The 20844-nt window shown below is 40.7% G+C and overlaps 1 long non-coding RNA gene across 5 annotated transcripts in view; it reads left to right on the forward strand.

Moving 5' to 3' along the window:
- Nucleotides 1-19: 19 nt before the first annotated feature.
- LOC308058847 overlaps nucleotides 20-20844 on the forward strand; it is a 44915-nt gene continuing 24090 nt past the window's right edge. For 3 of the 5 annotated variants that reach the window (XR_013925998.1, XR_013925999.1, XR_013926000.1), the window contains exon 1: nucleotides 20-19249. This is a non-coding gene — a long non-coding RNA (uncharacterized lncRNA). The remainder of the gene's footprint in view (nucleotides 19250-20844) is intronic. The other 2 variants (XR_013926001.1, XR_013926002.1) reach the window with 2 other exon arrangements.

Below are 20844 nucleotides of genomic sequence, written 5' to 3' on the forward strand. Positions count from 1 at the left end.
GAGAGGAGAGGAGAGGAGAGGAGAGGAGAGGAGAGGAGAGGAGAGGAGAGGAGAGGAGAGGAGAGGAGAGGAGAGGAGAGGAGAGTTTGGGGGAAATCAGTTACATTCAAATATTAAAGCAATAAAATATTAAATATCAAGTATTAAAAGGTATATCTAGAGAAGATGGAGGCCCTCTTCACAAAGATGCACAATAGCAGGGCAAGAGCAAACAGACAAGTCGCCTCAGGCAATTCTGTCTGGATATAAGGAAAAAATTCTTAATTGTGAGAAGAGTTAATATTGGAATAAGTTGCCTGGAGCCATGGTGGAACTTCCTTTGCTGGAAATACTCGAGACTCAGCCTGCCATATGCAGGGCCATCTTTTCCCACAGGAATTTGGGCAGAAGGCTCTCCGAGGGTCCCTTCTGACCCCGGGAGCGCTCCGCGGAGCGGGGCTCCCAGCAGCCTGTCCCTCTGAGGCCAGCCAGCAGATGGCACGGTTCAACAGCGGTGAAAACCTGCGAGCCGCGGGAAGGTGTGCTTCATACAGGAATAAATGCTAAAAAAACCACGCTGATCCAGGAAAAAAGGGCTTACTAAGGACCACTTCTACTTCAGAGAGGAATATGCAGCACCGTTTAAAAAAAAGAGTTTCTTTTGTGGTCAGTTTTGTATTAAGGTGTGTTATATGTCTGTGTGCCCAAGCCAGGTGACACTACACTATTCTGATAGACTTTCCTGGCATAGGGTTTGCCCCCTAGGTTAATGATGATATTTCCCAGCTCTTCCTTTCTGACAGGAAAGCCATTTGACATGTTAAGGAACACCTTATATGTGCCTTACAGGTAGGCAGTCTCATGACCTCGTGTATGCCTATGAGCCTGTTAAGTGACTGAAAGACATGGGCCCTCCAAGACAGCCAAGACATTACAGGCTGGTCCTCGGAAGGGTGCACCGCCAGTCATCAACAAGACCAGGACATGGGACTCTAATGAGAGAAGGCATTTGAGACCTTGCTGCTTACCAGTTTAGCCCATATCTCATTCCTTGGTGAGTGTCTGGGGAGTCCTTGGGAAACACAGAGGCAGGGAGCAGGCTGCACTCTGTGTTTGTCCTCATGTGAACTCAAATGGTTGTTAGAGGTGATTAGGCTCTATCTAATTTTATTGTTCATTTATTGTGTTGTTGGTGTTACCATACTTTGATACAAGCCATGAATATATCAAAACAAATGTAACAGGGTAAACTATTTCTGTTGATGCAAAAGACTTTGGGTTAAGTAATATTTGCCTTGGTAAACAAATAGGGAGGAAAATGTGAGTAATTACAATGTACCCTGTTCAGGTACATCTGGCACAAGTGAATGTTGCAGCTGGAAGGTTTTCTTTGTCTCTTGCCAGCTTGTATGTATGCATTACCTTAATCTCAGGGAGGAGCTCACGGAAATGAGCAGACATGTAATATAAATGGGTTTTATAAGCTGATGACTACTTGCACCTGAAGGCTTTGTGATTACTGTCAGTTTAGAAATTTTAGCTGAGTGCTTGGAGTGAAAGCTTGATTATCTTCTTAGTACTGGACTTTACAGTATTGAAACGCCATTGCTCCTAACTACAGGACAAAGGTGCAGGTCCAGACTGAGCGGTTTGAAGGTGTTTAGTGTGATGAAGTAGCAATGTCTTTGTACACATGTTTGAAGGGGAAAAACAGCTGTTAGAAACAGCATTTGACTAATGGTGGTAGCGGGGTGAATTTGATGAAACTTGTCTAAAATAAATTCAGAAACAATATTCAAAGGATTTAGGGCTAGGCCTGGAAGCCCACCCTTGTAATACAGTGATCAGAGTATTCATTTTGAAGAGTGGGAGGAAAAAGAGCACCTTCCCTTAAGTCATTTCTTTGCTGGGTTTGGGAGAGGAATTTGAAATGTGGTCCTTTGTTTCCTGTTGAGCTTGTTTTGCTGTAGGCTGCAGGGGATTTAGGGTGGTTTCTTCTGGTCTTTGAAACTGCTCCTCTGAAATATGTACTGGATTATGAGCTGAAACCAAAACCTCTCCAAAGAATTTGTTAATCACCATCACAGTGTCAGTCTCTTTCTCTGTGGCCAGTAGTTGTCTGAGTACTGGAACTAGTGGAAAAGGATGAATGTAATGCATCTTCACCTTTGGTTAGAGTAGGAGGCAAAGCTTTAGTTTGAACTTTGACTCACAGTGAGGCAGACAAAAAGAATGAACTGCACTCTTCTGTAAAGGTGCCAGGGCTGTGCTATGAAGGACATTACAGGGATTTTGGGGTTGTGTCTCTGTCCTTATGAGTTTAGTCTTGTATGTTATAAAAAATACCCAGAATTGCTAGCTTAAAATAATTAGTTGGGTTTTTTTAAAAGTTATTTTTGCCAAAATCACTATTTTTTGAAGTTTTGCATTAACAGAAGTGAATGTTTGTTTTGATTTAGCCACAAAACCAGGGATCTTGAGTCTTGGAAACACTGTAACTGCATTAATGTGGTGCTTCTCAGCAAGGCTAATTAACCCACAAACACTATGGTTCTGATGTAATTAAATTGCTCCTTGTTCTGGAGCTCATTTATTGCGTAATAGTTTGAGGATCTCTGTGCCATACTTCACTGCACAGGGTAAGGGTGCCCTCAGTCGTCTTAATGCCTTCCTTATGTTTTGCTCAAGCTTTCACTTTGAAAAAAACCTTACTGCTCCTGTTCCTCTTAATGTTTAGCACTTACTGAATTTATCAGACAAGGTGGGGCTTCAAAATTGAGTCAGTTAAATGAGTTGGTGGAAATTTACAGCAGCAGAGGTTGTCTAGTGGCCAGAAATGAAGGCCAAATGGAGAAGGACAGAACATTTCAATCTAGCTTCATCAGGCGCGTAGTGTCTGTCAGGTCACTTCCAGCCATGTACTGAAGTAGGGACCTCTTTGCCCTGGGAGCGTTGGAATTTTGGGAGGATTGTTTGTTGTCAGCCTGATAATGTCAGAGCTCTGACACCAGAATCCAGCCATAGCAAAGGGTCGTGCAGAGTAACATATGGTTATTTTCAATCTAAATTCCCTTTAATGTAAAAATAATGCCATTGAATAAGGTCCAGAGTGAGGACAGAAAAGGGGAAGGAGGGAAAATAGGATATATCCTCAGAAATGTAAAGCAGTACACAGGAAATACACTCACTGTGGATACATACACTCTTCCTGTGGTATGTGTGTCCATCCTTTCACCTTCGTGTAAGGATGGCAGTGCACGTACACAATAGCAGCACTTTCTGGAGCAAGAAAAACACTTGATCTCTCCTTTCACTTACCTGTGGTTTCTTGATCTTTAAAACATGTGAAATGACAAAGTAATTGAAGGGGCTTGGATGTTCTCCCTGTTTGCTGAACTGAACCTTTAGATCTGAGTTTAGTGAGGTTGGGATACTGATGTCACCTGTATAAACGAGGGAATGCTGACTTCCAAGTAAAAATAACCAAAGAGCTCAGAGTTGGTCTCGGGGTTCCTCAGTGTTAAGCAGTGTATGACCAGAGGTAGGCAAACAGAGCTCTTACTCCTAAAACCACAAGCAAGGAACTCCATTATTGCTCTGTTACTGCTCTGCAAAAGACACTGTCTTGTTCCCAGAGTGCTGCTGCTGGTTTTGCTTTATTCCTTTATGAAACACCATTTGAAGATTTTAAAAGCTTAGATTTCACTTTGTGGTATTCATGTTTTTCCAGACTTTCTGTGCATGTTAACAATCAAATTTTATCATTCTTGTTGACTCTGTTTGGACTATGTCAATGTCCTTTCTCTAAAAGGCTGCCAAATATTTCACAGAGGATTGTAAATGTTTTAAAAGAACTAGATTTAATTCTGCCTTCTTGTTTATTTGTTGGTGTCGATGGTTTCATGAGTCTTCATGAGTCATGTGTTTGTATAATATATTTCAACTTTCATGACCTGTGCAGCAAATTTAGGAATCAATTCTGCAATTAAGCTCAAACTCTAAATAAGGTTCATTAGGTAAAAACCCACATAAAGTTGAGACAAGAAAATGTGCTGAATGTCATGCAAATGAACACTACACGGTGCTGCACATTGTTATTGATGAAGTTTGAATGAAAGTGCAACATCCCCAGTAGCTGGCTTGTTTGAAACTGAATTGTGTTTGTGAGTTGAGACTAAATTGCATAATGGCTTTCTCAAACCAAAATGTTCGCATTTGTCTGGCATATTCTGTTTTGCAGATGTTCCAGCCAAACTGGTGAAATACATGTAGTTAGTTCTTAAGATAATAATGACTTTATACCTTTTCTGAGTCAATTCTGAGCCTTGATGACTCAGAGTAGTGAAACTGTGAGCAAGGGGCCAATTGCTAGTCTATAAAGCCATGCGTTCTTCGTATCTGAGAGAACCTTTGCTATTCAGACATGTTGGGTTTATGTGAAGGGCTGCAGTAATGCTGAATGTTAAATCTCAAGATTCAGAGATAATAGCAAGAAAAAACCTAGAAAGGGTTGCTCAGGTTTATTTTTAACTATTTTGCGATCGCTTCTCATCATAAGAAAAACTTACCGATGAGTGTTCACATTGCAGTTCTTACAGGACAAAAATATTAGCTGTCTGATACTTCTGTACCTGAAGTTTACAGATTTCACTTAAAAGAAAATTTTTCATTGAGGAGATGAAAACCAGAATCTATGGAGAGAGAAGCCTTTATTATTGACTGACCTAAAGGCTTCCTGATGCATGTGCCTCCTGAGAACATGCATAGCATAGATGGAGGGAGGAAACAGCCCTGATTGTAGCTACTAAGGACTTTTAGAATACTTCCTAGAATCTGAAAGGTTTCATGTTCTTTAGGAAATTATGGTTTCAAATGGGGATTTTCTTAGTGTATCAGACTTCCAATTTAAGCCAGGGGACTTTGAGAAAGGTGCTGAGTGCAAGGCCAGAAGCTGGATTCCCATTCTTCTCCCAGACCTACCCCATCTCTGAAGACAGGAATTCTGGTTTAAATTTGTCTTTATAAAAGTGCTGGTTCTGGAAGCATCATCTGTCTGAGACCTGTAAGTAAAATTTATTTGCATTTAAAATCTCAATCAAGGTGTTGAATTTCACCTGACCGGGAATGCTGAGCTAGTTCTGAGCCTCTTGTCTCCTTAAGCAATGCTGTGCCTAAACCTTTTGCAAATTTACACAGGAGAGAAGCAGCTCTGTGCTGGAAGAACTGCAGCCAGTTGTGCAGAGGCTGGTACGCCTTCAGAGCAGGTGGGTAAGCTAAAGCCTTGCATACTGGAGTAGCTCATTGCTAGTTGTGGACAGTGAGCACACGGATAGGAAGAGAGTGCTTACCTCTTTCTGTTTAACCTCCAGTTACCCAGTAACTAGCTCCTGGTTGACTATAGGAAACTCAAAACTTGGGAAAACAGAAACAAGTCTGGCCAAAACAACTCTACGAAGTTCACAAACACTCAGAAGAAAAACATTGTTTCTAACAGTGTGCCTTTTTCTGCATGAGCCTCATTTACAAAAAGGAAGCTGAGGTAAAGGAGAAAATGATCTATGCAAGGTGACTCAGACTGCTTTCTCTTTGGCAAAGGCTGCTGGTTAGCAGCTCACCTTCCACTGAACCGATTTGACTTATTAGAACAGCAGAAGTGTCTTCATTTTTTGCCAGGCTGTTTCTGTGCATTGCATAAGTTACGCTGGCTCATGAAGAACTATGATGAGCAACATAAAAGCTGGCACAACCAAGGCAACAGGGAGCGTGCAGCTGGCGAAAGCAAGCTCTTATGGCAGTTAGTTCACCACTCGTCATGAAACTGCTTCTGCCATAGTGCTGGTGGCAGAGCATGGCAAAGAAGAGCAAGTGTTCTCAAACTTCGTTGATGTGGTTGATCTGTGTATTTCATCTGGGAGTGGATAAAGCCAATGGCCTCCCTCTTAATTTTGTAATATTTTTTTTTATTGTAGGCGTGTGCGTATAGAGAGAAAAACACCTCTGTTTGGAGTTGCATTCTTATTATATAGATATGGGGAAGTTGATTTTTTAAGGGAGAAACCATGAACAAACAGAGAAAACAACACTGTGTCCTATATAGTCAAAAGCAGATGGGAGTGTTGCAGGTGTTGATCCTTATGCTCATAAGTCAGTCCACAAAGTCATGAAATCAAACCATCAACATATTACTAATTTTATTTTTTCTTAGATGTGTTGAATCATTGGGATCAACATTATCAAACTCGTCTTTTAAACCACAAATGCTTTTTTTTTTTTTTTTTTTTTTTTTAATGTCAGTGATTTTTTTATCGATTCCAGAGCAGAAGGGCTACCAGAACACAGCTAGTATTGTGAAATTCACATTACTATGGCAAATGCAGTTGATGCTCAGAGGGAGCAGATGTGCTGGGCCAAGGCCTGGGGAGTAGCTCTGGAGAGCCAGGAGCCTGCCTGAAGCCGGCCGAGCTCTCAGGAGGGTGCTCTGCAGTGTGTTTTCTTTGGAGACAAGAAGTCCTTGCCTTTTCTCATCTCCTGGCTGCTCTTTCTTAGTCCTGCAACCCTCTCAGTTGTACTATCATAACTGTTTGTGGTCTTTGCCGTAAACTTATTGCTATGTGCTAAGAAAAAAGTACATTTTCATGATGACAACTGGGAATTGTGATGCAGGGTTAGGAATAAGGAATTGAGAAGGGACAAGTGCCTCTAAGGAAAGCAGTTAATGCAATTACACCCACCAAAAATTTACAGAGAAAGAAAACACTTTCAGAGGGAACTAAAATGCAACTTTCTAGCTAGCGGCTGCCTGCTTGCCTGCCTTTTGCCTGTTTGTTAAAAGAACCGTATGGATTGATGGGGTGAGGAAGCAGGGAACTGAGATGCTGGGCTGATAGAAAACCATCTCTGCCAGGTGCCAGCCAACTTCATTGCCCTGGTTCAATCGCTGACTCAACTCACTCTTCTCAGTGAAGATTTTGATTATTTTGAATCAGCAATTTTGTTAAAATATTTCCCTGAAAGCATTTATGTCAGTACAACTTTTTCCATTGAGCTTCACGTTCACCTCTTTCCCCTGCTCAAAACCCCATCCTGAGTTGGTAGGGCCTCCCTGCTGTTACCCATCAGAGCTCTCTCTGATCCTGCTGGCTCCTGCTCTTTGCCTCCACCTCCCTGCCATGCTTTCTAAAAGGAAATACTGCCAAAGGACACATCAATTGGGTTCTCCTACATAAAAATAAATCTAAAAAAAAGTAGTCTCACTTCATTTTTACCCCGAATCTTGTGTTGTTTCAGTGCAACAATATGCGCCTGTAAGAGGACAGACATTGAGGTGGTAACCTTTAGTTAGAAATATTGCAGTGTGCCTTCATCCCTAGCCTCAGGGCAACTTTTTTTCCCCCTCTTTCCACTCCTCTGAGGAGAATCTGGTTTCAAATTATGTTAAAAGACTTAGGGTTTCTTTTTTTTTTCTTGACACTGCCCCAGACAAATATGTTCCACTGGCAAAAGCACTCTTCATTCTTTAGTTACTATTAAAGTGGTTTTTATTCCCCTTTCTCCACCTTTTTTAATCTGGCAGAATCTCCTAGACAGAAAATTATGATCTGGTTAAATCTACAAATGTTGTTGTGGGCAGAGCACTTTTTGTTGCTGGGACACTGTTATCCTATGTGTGTGTCTCATTTGGCTATTATGAAACAGGATTTGTGTGTAAAACTTTCTTCAACTATTTCATGAATGGTAGTCTCCCTTTGGAGATTAAACTCTCATTCATTGCAGTAAATGCTATAATTAAAACTAAGCACTTCTGGGTGAAGAACTGCCTCTATGTGATGACCTTTATATGGCACTTGCCTTAAAGTTGGAAGATGTTTCCCACATCCTCTGCTAACAAGAGTAAGTGGTGATTAATGCATCTGTAAATTGTTCTAGCTGTGCATTGCATTTTAAACTGCCTGAGCACAGCCAGCAGTAACCCTGCTGTGAAGTTAGTAATTGTGGAGGAGCAGTGAGTGCATGTCTTCCTCCTTGGAAAAAGTTCTGAAGGCTCTGCAAAACAGAGGCAATGTTTGCTTCTTACTGTTGATTGTCTTCTCCACTGTTTCATTTCAGCAGTATTTCATTTGCAACATATCCAAAGTCACCTGTACAGAGGCATGAGACTTCGCTTTTCTGGGCTTCTGATAGCATTCACACCTGGATGAGCAGCTTCTCTGCCAGTGGCAGCTTCCTGAAACTTGCCTTAAAGAGGTGGTCCAAGGGTAACTGTAGTACCTGTTCCCATAGCTCAGACACCTGGAAGTTTTCTTTTGAATTTATGCACAATTATCTCTAGGTCGATAGTTAGGTTTAGAAAAAAATCAAGCTAGGTCTTTTAAAGAAAAAAGCTGTGTAAAGGTGCTGTAACAAAGTCTAAAGCAGCTTTCACTTTTCTGGACTTTTTCATAATATAACAGAATGAAAGGGTGAAACATCTGATACAACATCAGTTTTTTAGTGGTATAACACTGCTGACTTTTTCTCACTGCAAAGTTTCAGGGGCATAAAACTAAGTGTGGTAGTAGTAAATTATTCTTTTTAAAAGAATAGCTCCTCTTGTGTCTTGAGGTAAACAATAAAATGCAGTTTTTAGTTCACGACTGATGATTAAACCACTCAAACATCACAAGAAGCATATATTAACTAAATGTCTCAGTAAATTTAAGGGCAAATAATTTTTTTTATAGAGTGGACAAGACAAGGGATCCAAAGTTACAAAAAGGTGGAAAATCAGTGAAGAAACGCTGCTATTGGATTACTAGGGTGACACTGAATAAAGATGTAATACTACAGATTACAGTTCATATTGAAAAATCATTGTAGATCTTACTATATAATTCCAGAAGTTCAAGGGATAGGACTGGGGATGTACTGAAAACAGAAGAAGGATTAGATGAAAATTACCAGATTGTATGTAAAATAATAAATCGTGCAAAGACTGCATTTCACTCGATGCCTGATATACTACAAACACCATAAACCACAAAAGTCTAACTTTAGAGAGCTAAAAATGTTAGCAGTACCCCTGTAATTGAGTTATACATTGAAATAACTTGTTATATATCCAGGATAAATGTTAGAAATAATTAAGGTTGAAGCTCCTTGATGAAAAGGGGAGAGGGTTTTATTATAACCACACACATGATTTGAGTAGAGAATATTAATGTGTGTATAATTCTGGAGATGGATTAGCTGTCCTTAAAATTTAATTTTCAGCAACCTTTTTATGCAAATGCTGAAACAAAGTCATAACTGTATAAAATACTGCCTCACTGTAGCATGTAAAGAAATCCATGGCTGCAAAATAATACAGATGGTTTTGTTTAGGTTGTGGTAATTTGTGCAAACACCCTGCAAAAACTGTTCTTTAATTTTTTGCAAAAGCTTTTCGTCACCTTCATGAATATGTAAAAAGTCTTCTGGATAAAATTCACTCATGGCATAAGTGAGCATAACACTATTCTTCTCTGTGAAATGTGTCTGTGAATCTAGTCTCACGATACTGTGACACGTCCCTAATTTACATGCAATTTCCTTATTGCCTCCTTCCATCTCCTGAGATTTTATTTCCTCATTTAAAACAACTGCAGATTACCACCACTTTCAGTGGAGTCAGAGTGGAGCAGACCGGCTGCCATTTTCTTAATTTACTTACATAAAAACACTTGCAATTTATTAAATAATAATAATAAAAAACAAATACAAAACCAAATCCAAAAACCACAACAAACTGCCAAAAAGAGAATCTGTGTTCTGCAGATGTGAAGGGCCTGGATGGACTGGGATGCAGTGGGAGAGAGATGGGGTACTGAAGCGCATAGACAGACTGAGCAGACAAAGGAGATGGCCTGGGAGGGGGCATGAGAAAGCCCATGAAATATTGCAGGGGAGACTGGAGGTGACAGGAGAGGTCACCTAAAATACCCTTCTGCCTGGTGGGGGGATTTGGATATGATAGATGGAGCTTCCCTCATACGGAGAGCAGGGAACTGTTATTTGCCGCTTCCCTTTTATAGTGAGCGCTGAAGATGAACTGTTTACTTACATACTGAAGTTAGCAGGCTTCCTGGAAAAATAAATGGACACAGCAGGCAAAGTCTAAAAACACATATATATTTATTAGAGCAGCGTGATTTCTGGAGGCCTGACTTGTGGTTTATAAATGCTTAGGATGAGCTGTGCCGAAGCTTTACTTGGAGTCGGGGGACAAAGGCTTTTTGATAATTGCTGCCTGCGTCAGTCCCTCCATGGGAGATCATATTTGGTTTAATTGGCTGTTTATTCTAGGTGCCCACATGTGCTGCTTTATATTTGACTTCTGATCCTCTCCTCTCCCATGTCATTATACTCCTGGCCTTTCTAAAATCTTGGCTCTATTGTCCCAGACCTGTGACTGGTTTGACCTAAGTTTTGCTCCATCTATAACTTCTTTTTGTGAAGCTAAGCCAGAGAGGACATAGGACAATGTTTTAGTTTCAGATGTTGGGGCTCATCTGAGCTGAACAAAAGCAGGTGGAGAACTGTGTGAACCCACACCCGGCTGGCAGCTGAAACCCACTGAGGCCCAGAGATGCTTGGCCAGTGGAAGGTATTCCTTCTTGCCTCAGCTGTTACAGTCCAGCTAACCAGGGAGTTCAGCAGCTGGTTCACCCAGATTTAATTTGCAGTTCTTTGAAAACCTCAGAGTGAGCATTATGTGCATGTAGGAACAGCCAGACCTGCACACTCCTCTACAGATGTCTTGTCAGTGCTTTCCTCAACATGTGGTTGCAGGAAAAATTGATCATGGCTTGTGCTGTCCCACTTCCCTTATTGAGGACACTCTAAGCAAAATGTGGGGTTTTGTCACATTGTACCATTGTGACAAAAACCTGTGGTGTGCAGGTTTAAGGCCTGCAGGTTTATTTCTTCTGCTCTATCTCCTGTCCTACAAACAAAACAGAACAAATAAAGAAAGAAGAAAAATAAACCAGGAAAGTTCAAAGGTGTAAGAATGAAGAAGGAAGAAAAAGTGGAAAGGCTTAATAAAAAGAGAAGAAATGAAGAAAGGAGTGGGACGGAGAGAACAAAACCAAAATGTATAATTTTTCACAACAGGTATGGAAACCACAAATGTTGACTTAAGCTGTTTGCTGCAGTGGAATAAACTATTTCTGCTATACCACTGCCTATTCTATTAGAGTGTGTATTTCTATTTTTAGTGTAAAATATTTCGGTCTGTGATTATTTTGAATGTAGCACTTGTTGAGTTAATCTGTATCCGTTGTTCTTCAAGGTAATTTAACCATTAGAGGTTTTATGGTTTATGAAAATTTCTGTGGGCACGTGACTAAACTGAAGCCAAGATATTTACAGGTGAGGGAATCTTGACAGAAAGGAGTACTTGATATTTAAGAGGCTCCATATGCTTTCTTACCTGAATTGCTGAAAACTTCGCAGCATAAAAGTATCGCATGTGTTTGTTACCACATCTCTCCGGTATGTTGCAACCAGCTGTTGAAGTCAGCCAAAGTGTTGTACTCTGCCCTCACAAAGGTAAAATGGTTACATTCCAGATGAATTCTCAACATGCCATGCTTTACTGAGTATCTTTAGATTTTAGCTGCTTAAATCTCCACCAGCAGTGAAGTGTCATGCTTTCTTGATATGCTAATGCTGATTAACATCTTAGTGGTATTTTTCCATGCACCATTTCAATACAGAAAAATCAATAGATAATAGATATGAAGGGATTGTTTCCCTAACTTACCTTCTAATCAGGTGAAAGCCTCAGCCATATCAGTTTGTCCCATAAAATGCTATTCTAGTATTTATTTTTCCCATCTGTGCTTCCTCCAACATGGTCCCTCCTGTTGAAGGAGTCTGGGATGTTTACGATGCATTTAGTACTGTGAGTTTTCTATCTATGTCACCACACTGTATTTTGTCTTTTGGTATTTTGCTGTGGGTCTTTCTTGTGTTGTGAAATGTTCTGTGGCATTGCTCTCCTCCTATGTGCCTGTATTCTAAAACTCAGTGGCTAATTTCTGTTTTCTGTTTGTCATCTGTTAGCCTTTTATGCTTTACTGAAGGAGACAGACAGGTCTTCATGCAGAGATCTCTTACTCAGAAAAACTGGCCCATGGCTTCAAAATGTGAATCAATTTGAGCGAATCAGAGAAAATGGTAAGGCCTTACTATCAAGAAACAAAACCAAAGCAATTCCAAACCCCTGCAAGAATGCCATAATCCCATCCATCACTTCAGGAGAGATCCTGGGGGCAAAGGTAAATTCTTCAGAGCACTGGGACAGCTGGTAGGTTTATGCAAGTGATTTGGTGCTATAGAGCTTTATTTATCATACATCTGCAGACAAGTTTAAACAAAACATCCCTCAGCTTCCTTATACTTTAAGACTAAAGATCCTCTGGATTTTGTAAATAAATTTTGAGGGTTGAAGTTATGCAGTAAATGTTCCATCTTGTAATTTCTAATTAGCAAGATAATATTTCTTGCAATGCCTCATTTTATTACAATCATTCCTTCAGATGATACACTATAAATCATATTTATGACATGGTTCTCCACTCAGAATGAAAAGAAGTCTTATGTATACATGTTGTTAGGGGAAGAATAGCATCAATGTTTCTTTGCACAGGGCTTGTCTGTACAACTCTGACTTGCACAAATAGTTTGAATCCACCCTGACTACTTGTCAGAGAGGCTAGTTAACATCAGATTGCAGATCCTTAAAAAAAAGGTATTTAAAAAAGAATAGCAGGATTTCTTTGAAACAACTCATCCTGTTGAGGGGTCCAGTCTTGCTGAAAAAGGGTCCTGTGAATATAGCTTTTTATGGGATGGGCCTAACAGTTTTGGGGAAAAGTAGTAACAACCAAGTCAAGGTAGGTGATGTGAAAAAGGCTTTATGGTGCTCTTGTTCTTAGAAAACTCACTTTCCACCCTGAAGTTTCAATCCTAGAACGTCTGTGCCATAGGGACTCTGCATCAGAACAGGTCTGCAAAGCTGGATGTTTGCCTGCTCTTCCTGTCCTGGTGCAGTAGTGTTCTCCTGGCATGGAGCAGCATGCTACTGGTTGCAGAATACCAGGGAAGTGTAGTAAGAAGACTGCAAAAAGAAGCCTGGTTCTGCATTAAATTATCCTTTACGTTGTCACTAAAATCCAAGCAAAAGGGTACAGAATGACAGCCTTTCAGTCCTTTTTCACCTGTGAGAACTGACGGTACAGACTGTTAGGAATGTTCTGGTCAACTGGTGTAGATACATAAAGAGAAGCATTACAATTAATCTGCTTTAAGATACATGGCCCTTAATCCCTTCAATCTTATATGTGCATCTTTTTCTCTCTGATAAGCAAGCTGTTCCTGCAGCTTGTAAAGATAAAACTGACTAGTTTTCACTCTAATCAAAATCCAGATGTGTTTGACTTCATAATTTTGGTATAAATATTAGAGCAGTACTCTACCCCTTACAGATACACAGAATGATAGAGTGATTAAGGTCGGAAGGCACCACAGGAGATGTTTTAGACCAAAGCCTCTGCTCGAAGCAGGGACATACAAAGCAGGCTGCTAGGGTTGTGTCCAGTCAAGTTTTGAATAGCTCCAGTGATGGACACCTGCCCCAGTGTGCTTCACCTTTAGGGTAAAACAGGGTTCTTTCTTACGTTTAAACAAAATTTCTTGCATTTCAATTTGTGCCCGTGATTTCTTGTCCTGTCACTGGATACCAGTAAAAAGAGTTTGGCTCTTTTTTTACACGCTCTGATCAGGCATTTGCACATGTTGATACAACCCTCCTGAGCCTTCTCTTCTCCTAGCTAGATGATCCCAGCTCTCTCAGCCTCTTCTCTTATGTTGGGTGCTCCAGTCTCTTAATAATCTCTGTCAACTTTTGCTGGACTCATTTGAGCATGTCTGTGTCTCTCTTCTACTGGTGAGCCCAGAATTGAACCCAGCACTCTGGCTGTGTCTCACCAGTGCTGAGTAGAGGGGAAGATCACCTCCCTCAACCTGTGGGCAATGCTTTTCTTAACGCAGCCCAGGATAACTCTGGCTTTCGTTGCCATGGGGGCACATTGCTGGCTCGTTGCCTGCTTGCTGTCCACTAAGACCCCCAGTCTTTTTGTAGAAAGCTTCTTTTCAGCAGCTTGGTTCCCAGTACATACTGGTGCCTGGGGTTGCCTGTCCCAGGTGCAGGGCTTTGCACTTCCCCTTGTTGAACTTCACGAGGTTCCTGTCAGCCCATTTCTCCCACTTGTGGATGTCCCTCTGGATGGCAGCACAACCACCTGGTGTCAAATAAAACTTCGTGTTTCTTTACATGGTTTTGCTTTCCTTAAAAAGTAAAAAGGCTGTTCATAGACAATGTAAAGATTCATATTAGGGTCCAGATTAGAAGATCCGTGGTGTATTTAAGATGGATAAATTCAATGTATTTCAGAAATATAAATTCCCTTTCACTGAGCCTTATGAGAGATTTTATTTCTTAATACACAATTGTAGCTCACGATAATGGAAATTATGTACATCAGAAAGACAGCAACCTTATTTGTTTTTTGATAAAAATGGAAAAAAAATCCCCATTTTTTTTTTCCAAATGTCTGGTCAAATAGGAACTTCTCTTGGAAAAATTTCTGTGGAATACTAGTTTAGTTTGAAATGGAAAACTTTAAATAATGGCAAAAAATTGATGATTTTTAAGTTCACATGCTTATGTAATTTCCTGTCCTAGTAATGTTCTTGTAGCAAAGTGTACCTTGTGTCAAAGGAATGAAAGCACAATGAAGAGTGTTTTTGTTTCATGCTTTACTTCCTGTTTCTGAGCAATTAAAACAAATAATTCAATCTTTCCTGTCTTTAAGGTGAGAGGTTTTGTCTGTCAAGCTGCTTATTTTCACTCATAATTTTGGTATTAGAATGCAATATATTATTAGTGTTTGATTACACACAGCTCTAGAAGCAGATGGAAGAGGGAGTCAGTTTCTCCAGATACAAGGTTTAGGTAAGAAAGACTGCCTTTGTAATCTACGGGAATCTGTCTTGTGAAAGAAAACAGAGTTTTTATCTTTGCTGTGATCCAGCAGGATGTTTTCATCAGAGAAAGCTGGGAAGGAAAAACAAAACTTGAAGGGCAGCTTCCAGGTGCCCACACAGGGAACTGGCTAGCCCACTCCCTTGCTCTCAGCTTCAAGCCTGAATTTCTGCATTCATCCCCTCCTTTTAACCTGACAGCCAGCTCTGTAGCAAGTCAAGAGCGTGCAAGTGTCTCTGTCAGATGTACACGTCTACTCGGCAGTCCCCAACCCAAGGAGAGGTCAGCCTGGGTGCCCATTCAAGCAATAGCTTTAGAGCAGAGAGCCTACAGGATTCAAGACAGGATCCGTTCAAAATAAACACCATGTGCAAGGAAATGTACTCATCAAATCATACCCTCTAATAAATCCTTTAGCTTTCCCCCTTCCTACTCATGAAGATGAAACGTTTGGTGCCCTAAATAACTGCCTGTACATTATTGTTCTGCATCTAGTTCAGTGAGGACAAATAAGAGGCATTAGTCACATAAATGATATATCCAGGCTGTAACTTTTTTTCAGTCAGAAAGCTTGTCAGTTTTGTACATTTCCTGCAAAGCATGTAGGGCTCTACAGAAATCAGCTGAACATCTGGAGATTGTCTGTAACTGATGGAAAAAGAAGATTCTCTATTTTACACATGTTCTTCAGACCAGATAAACCAACTGTCCAGGTGCTTCGCTTCCTTCGCTGCCTTTACAGAAAGTTAGGCAGCAAAAACTTTTATACAAAAATGTAGGCCTGACGTGTAGATTTTTGGAGTCTAACATTAGGCTGGATGTCAATAATGCAGTGTTGAAAGAAATAAACTGTGTACCTGTAATTAACAGGGCGCCATGACTGTCTTACCCAGCAAGTCTCCACTTACAAGCAAATGACATAGAGGGGCACATCTACACAGTGTTTTCAGACCAATGTGGGCTTCTCTGTCTGCAAGACCTGTGAGCTGGTTCAGGTCTGGAGCAGAGGAGCTGTACTATGCTGCTTGGTGCTAGGCTCAGGCTCAGGTAATCTGTCTTTCGCTGGGTTTCATTTCTGGTATCCGTGACTTTATCCATAAGACGTCTGCTCCATGGTGGGCTTACGTTTGACTTACTTGCAGTGGGGACAGACTTCACTCATAATTGTCTGGATAAATGCACCCAGAGCATCTGAGGAGCAGTACAAAGTGTACAGAAGAACAATTTCCTAAGTGAGGAAGTGGGTGGTAATGGGTTCCATCTGTAATTGCAGACAGACAAATTAAGAGGAGAAAAAGCATAAGTCATTTCAGGAATGTTTAGCTTTTTTTGGCTGTTCTAATTCATTTCTGATAGGCTGATATGAACTAGTATACTGGGGATACAATTTTTCTGTTGCAAACTATAGCTTGGCAGGAAATTTCTTCCCCTACAAGCAGTTGATGAAGCATAGTAAGAATCATGGGAAACAGAGGGGAAAAAAAGGGAAAATGCACAAGCTTTTTTTCACTGGATGTCAAGAGTCTTATGGATGGTGGAAAGAATTTTTGTGGAGTAGCTTATAAGAAGTGCTAGGAGTCCCATTGGAGGCATTAATTCTATGAATGAGGTGTCTCCTGGGTCATCTTTCACAAAGTCTTGCTGTATTTTAATATTTGATCTGCAGAGCTCTTTCTAACACCACTGGACACTATCCCAACACACACTTTTATCCTGAAGTCCAGTTGTTTCGTACCAAATCAACAACATGTAAGTGCCATGACTAAAACCAAAACCTCAAAATTATAGAGCATCACTTCATAGCACAGAGCTCACAGCATTCAGTGAATTTGCCTAAGAAAAGTACTTACAGGACAGATGCACATTATTCTGCAGAAATTCCTCCACGCACAAAAAAATTGCTAGATATGAAGGTACTTACCTTTCATTTGGAAATTATGTCCAGGTTTTACCAAGACTGCACCAAGTTTGAGTTTTTTTTTTCTTGTATCCCAAACAGAATAATTACCTGACCACAGCATATTTAGAAGTACTAGGGATAATGAAAATAGACCCATCTCTGCTGCAAATCTGATGTTACAACAAATATAAATTTGAGGTAATTTTATGCCACCAAAACAGCAGAAGCCTGTCTTAAGAGTTGCAATATAGGAGTGGATGCTAGATTACTTTCAAGTGAAAGGGTTTGAGAGTTTCTTTGAAAATGTAATAAAATAAAAGATAGGCCTGGGTTCATTCTAATTTTAGTTCCTTACTACCTCTGTTAAGCAATGCACATACTCACCATAGCCTTTCTCAACAAAGAGAAATAGGCACCTCCAAGATTCTGTGCAGCCTTGTTCACACTACGAGGTACCTCTTCCTTATTGTTTAAGTAGGTTGGTTGGAGTTACAAGGCTCTTAAATTTAAAACCTCAGCTGGGCGCATAACAAGTCTCAGGCCTGCAGATACGCAGGTCATATGAAATGCTGTGATTGAATTTCTCGCAAAAATGATGCCTTTAGAAATAAGCAAGCTGGCTAGAGAAAGTATTTGATATCATCTGTGTTACTGGTAGATAATTAGCATTCTTTTAACCACAGAAGACTCAGCCACAGAGAGACATTTGGAAAGGACCAGGATTTTAGGAACGAACAGTCCCCCAAGAAGTGCTTCCGATCCACGTCTGTACTTTTCTGCAAGAAAAGTTTTGTTGTTGCTGGCTTCATGCTTAAAAAGTAAGGTTTTTCATGACCTCTTCTCTCTTTAAAGGAAGAAAATCAACAGCCAGGCTTAAAAATATAGGTAGCTAAATGTCTTCTAGCAAAGATGTTGTGAGTATGTAATGATCACCTCATTAGCTGTGAGACTAGACAAATGGTAGCTGAAAGGACAAATTACAGGATGAGAGGCTATTGCTACATCCAGAATGCTGGACAAATGAATGGTTGCTTGCCAAAACCTCTCTTCTGACAAAAGAGAAAACCCAGCTGCTGGGCATGTCCCTGAATGATCTCTGTTTAGGGCAGTAGCTTGGGGCAGAAAAAAAACATTGTGCTTAAATTACAGATTAATTGATGATGATTTTTAACTGTATTGTTACATTATTTTTTGTAAAGGGAATCACGCAGGTAAAGCTTTTGGTTGTTGTTTAGTAGTGAATATCCCATTCCATTTCAACAGAAGGGGGTTAGTGAAAAATTAAATGTATTCTGGGAGATTTTTGTATAGAAAAGATTAACAAATAATATACAGAACTATTAGAAGTGCACTAATAGTGAGAACTATTTTGTTTTTCAAAATAGTCTGGCACTTAAGTAGATCCAGGAACACTTGTTTTTCTGACGTTAAGAGACATGAAGGGGACATTCGGTGCAGATGTGAAGTTTGCAAAAGGAAGACTGATAAAAGCTAATGCTTTTTTGACCAAAAATGTATTTCAGGCTTTGGAACTCATGCCATAGGAGATTGTTGATGCTGGTAATATAACAAGATTAATAAATCATTTGACAGAATTACAGGGTTAATAAGAACACTCAGGGTTGTGGTGGTTGTTGGTTGAAAAAAAAAATCCAAATGTTATTAAACCACATCCTTCTAGATTTGAAACAGTCTCTGTTTGAAAAAAGAAAGGCACTTAATCTGTCTGATGTGGGATTTCTTACTTTTTCTCTGAAGTACCTAATGCTTGTTGCTACTTGTACAAAAAATGCTGGCCAATTGAATAGATGCTGGACTGACTGATTTAATAATTCCTTTTTCCTGTGTCTCTACGCATAGTATCATTTTCACATACTTTTATTTAAAATGATCCCTGAAACAGTTCAAGGCAGAAGATCTGAGTCCTTTTTCTTTCATGGGCATTTATATATCAGTTTGTAATGCCCAGCATGTGATGTTCCTGTTAGCATGTTGTTCTTTGCCAGACCACTGTTACAGCAAACCAAAAAGCAGAGCTCAGCTCATATGCAAAGATTAGAGCAGTGCAAAACCCACGTCTGTCTGAATTGCTTTGGCCTCTGTTTTATTCTGTCTCCACTTGTAATAAATTCCTGAGAAATAATTGATTGTATGCATTCATTTATTTCACAGATCCCCAACTGCTATATGAAGCAGTTTCTCACTAATGAAAATAGTGATGAGAACAATTTAAACGTGGAGCATAAAAGGCTTTAATAATTGATTTTATCTCTAAGACTGAAGATTTCTGATAGAAGCCTCAGGTACGAGCTTACTCTTCAGGTGGCTCTATGCATTTTTATGGCTTTGAAAATCCTGTGAAACATAGTCTCTGAGTTCACAAAACTGAACAGGCTCCACTTCTGTGGACTCTCACAACCTGTCTCTGCCTCCATTTCTTCTGTGTGTGGGGGGTAGTTAACAGCATCCTACACAGCTCATTTTTCAGATTAAGACTAGACCTCATCAGTCCTGGGTTACTGAAAATATAAAACAAAAGTTATTGCCTGTCTGTTCTTTTCTACTTGTCTATCTGTCTTTTTCTCAAGGTATTGAATTATGTTTAACTGGCCAGGCTTCTCTTCTGAATCTACTCCAGGACTTCTTTCCTAGCCTGGTCACTGTAGGGTAATCCCCTCTTCCCCCTACTGTGAAGATCTTACTGGTGCTTGTTCCTAAATTTCTGTTTTTGTGCAAGTTGTTGAAACAATCTGCAACAGCTCGTCACTGCTCCTGGGTTGTCTTTTCTTGCAGGGTGTGCTCATCTTGCTTTCACTGCCATCTATCCTCTCAGCTGTTGGTTCAGCACCAGAGCACCTACACAGGGCGGAGTACGGGGATGCTGGATACAGCAAGGGATAAATTGAGTGTCCCAGGCTTACCTTGAAGTGCAGCCATGTTGCAGTTAAAATCCTAGCATGGAGCATGAGCTAAGTAATGCTCTAGGGGTGTTCTCTGGCCTTAAATTTCAGTCACGAGCCATTATGGCTCTTGACCTGTATCTTCCACAAGACCAAATCTTGAAAGGCCATGATAGACCCATCAGCGTCCACACAACTGGTGTCTTATAACAGGAGGTCAGAGATGAAAAAGTGTTTTGACTCAGTAGGCTGACGAGCCCAAGTATTATGGGATATAGCACTTCTATTTGCATACCTTATGTGTCAAGGAGTTTCTGATATTCTGTAATTCTAATATTTTCACATGATTTCTGTTAAGGGTTATTAAAGGCAGCTGCACCTTCAGCACATTTGAGGCTGGGGGATTCTTCCTGCCCAGCCATCAGAGCCCTGCCCTGAGACCCAGGGGTCTCCATTCCAGGCCAAGGAGACAACCGCTGCTTTCCAATTTCCAGCACCAGGGCCACCGGTGCTGAGCCCCTTCCTTGCTCTGGTCTGTCCCAGCAGCCGGTGTTCTGGACATGCACCATTCCTGCTTGGGGGCTGGCAGCTGAGACCTCCACCTGGACTGCATTCAGGACCTGGCCCTCTATTCACTCCTGCCTGCCATGCTGGTTGTGGGCACCTCGTCCTTACAGCGCTCACCCAGGATAGAGGGTAAGATTGCACAGGGAGACAGTTAAGAAAGGATTTAATAAGCAGGTAGGACAGCCTGAGGTGAGCAGGCACAGGGCTTAGTCATACAAGCATACTGACCGGCGATGTGTTGCATGCAACTGTCCCCTTTTATACGCTTTTCTGCCTAGTCCTCTGTTCCTCCCTAGTCCCCTTCCCTAAACATTCCTTAAGTTAGGCATAGTCCTGCTGACCCCCTTGGAATATCCCAAATCCATATGTTCCTCTTGCTTCCATCTTATCAGTTACAAAGTCCAGTTTGGTCTTTTCCAAACCTAGGCCTG

This window comes from Falco punctatus (genome assembly GCF_963210335.1).
Source record: "Falco punctatus genome assembly, chromosome: 2".
NCBI classification, from domain to species: domain Eukaryota; kingdom Metazoa; phylum Chordata; class Aves; order Falconiformes; family Falconidae; genus Falco; species Falco punctatus.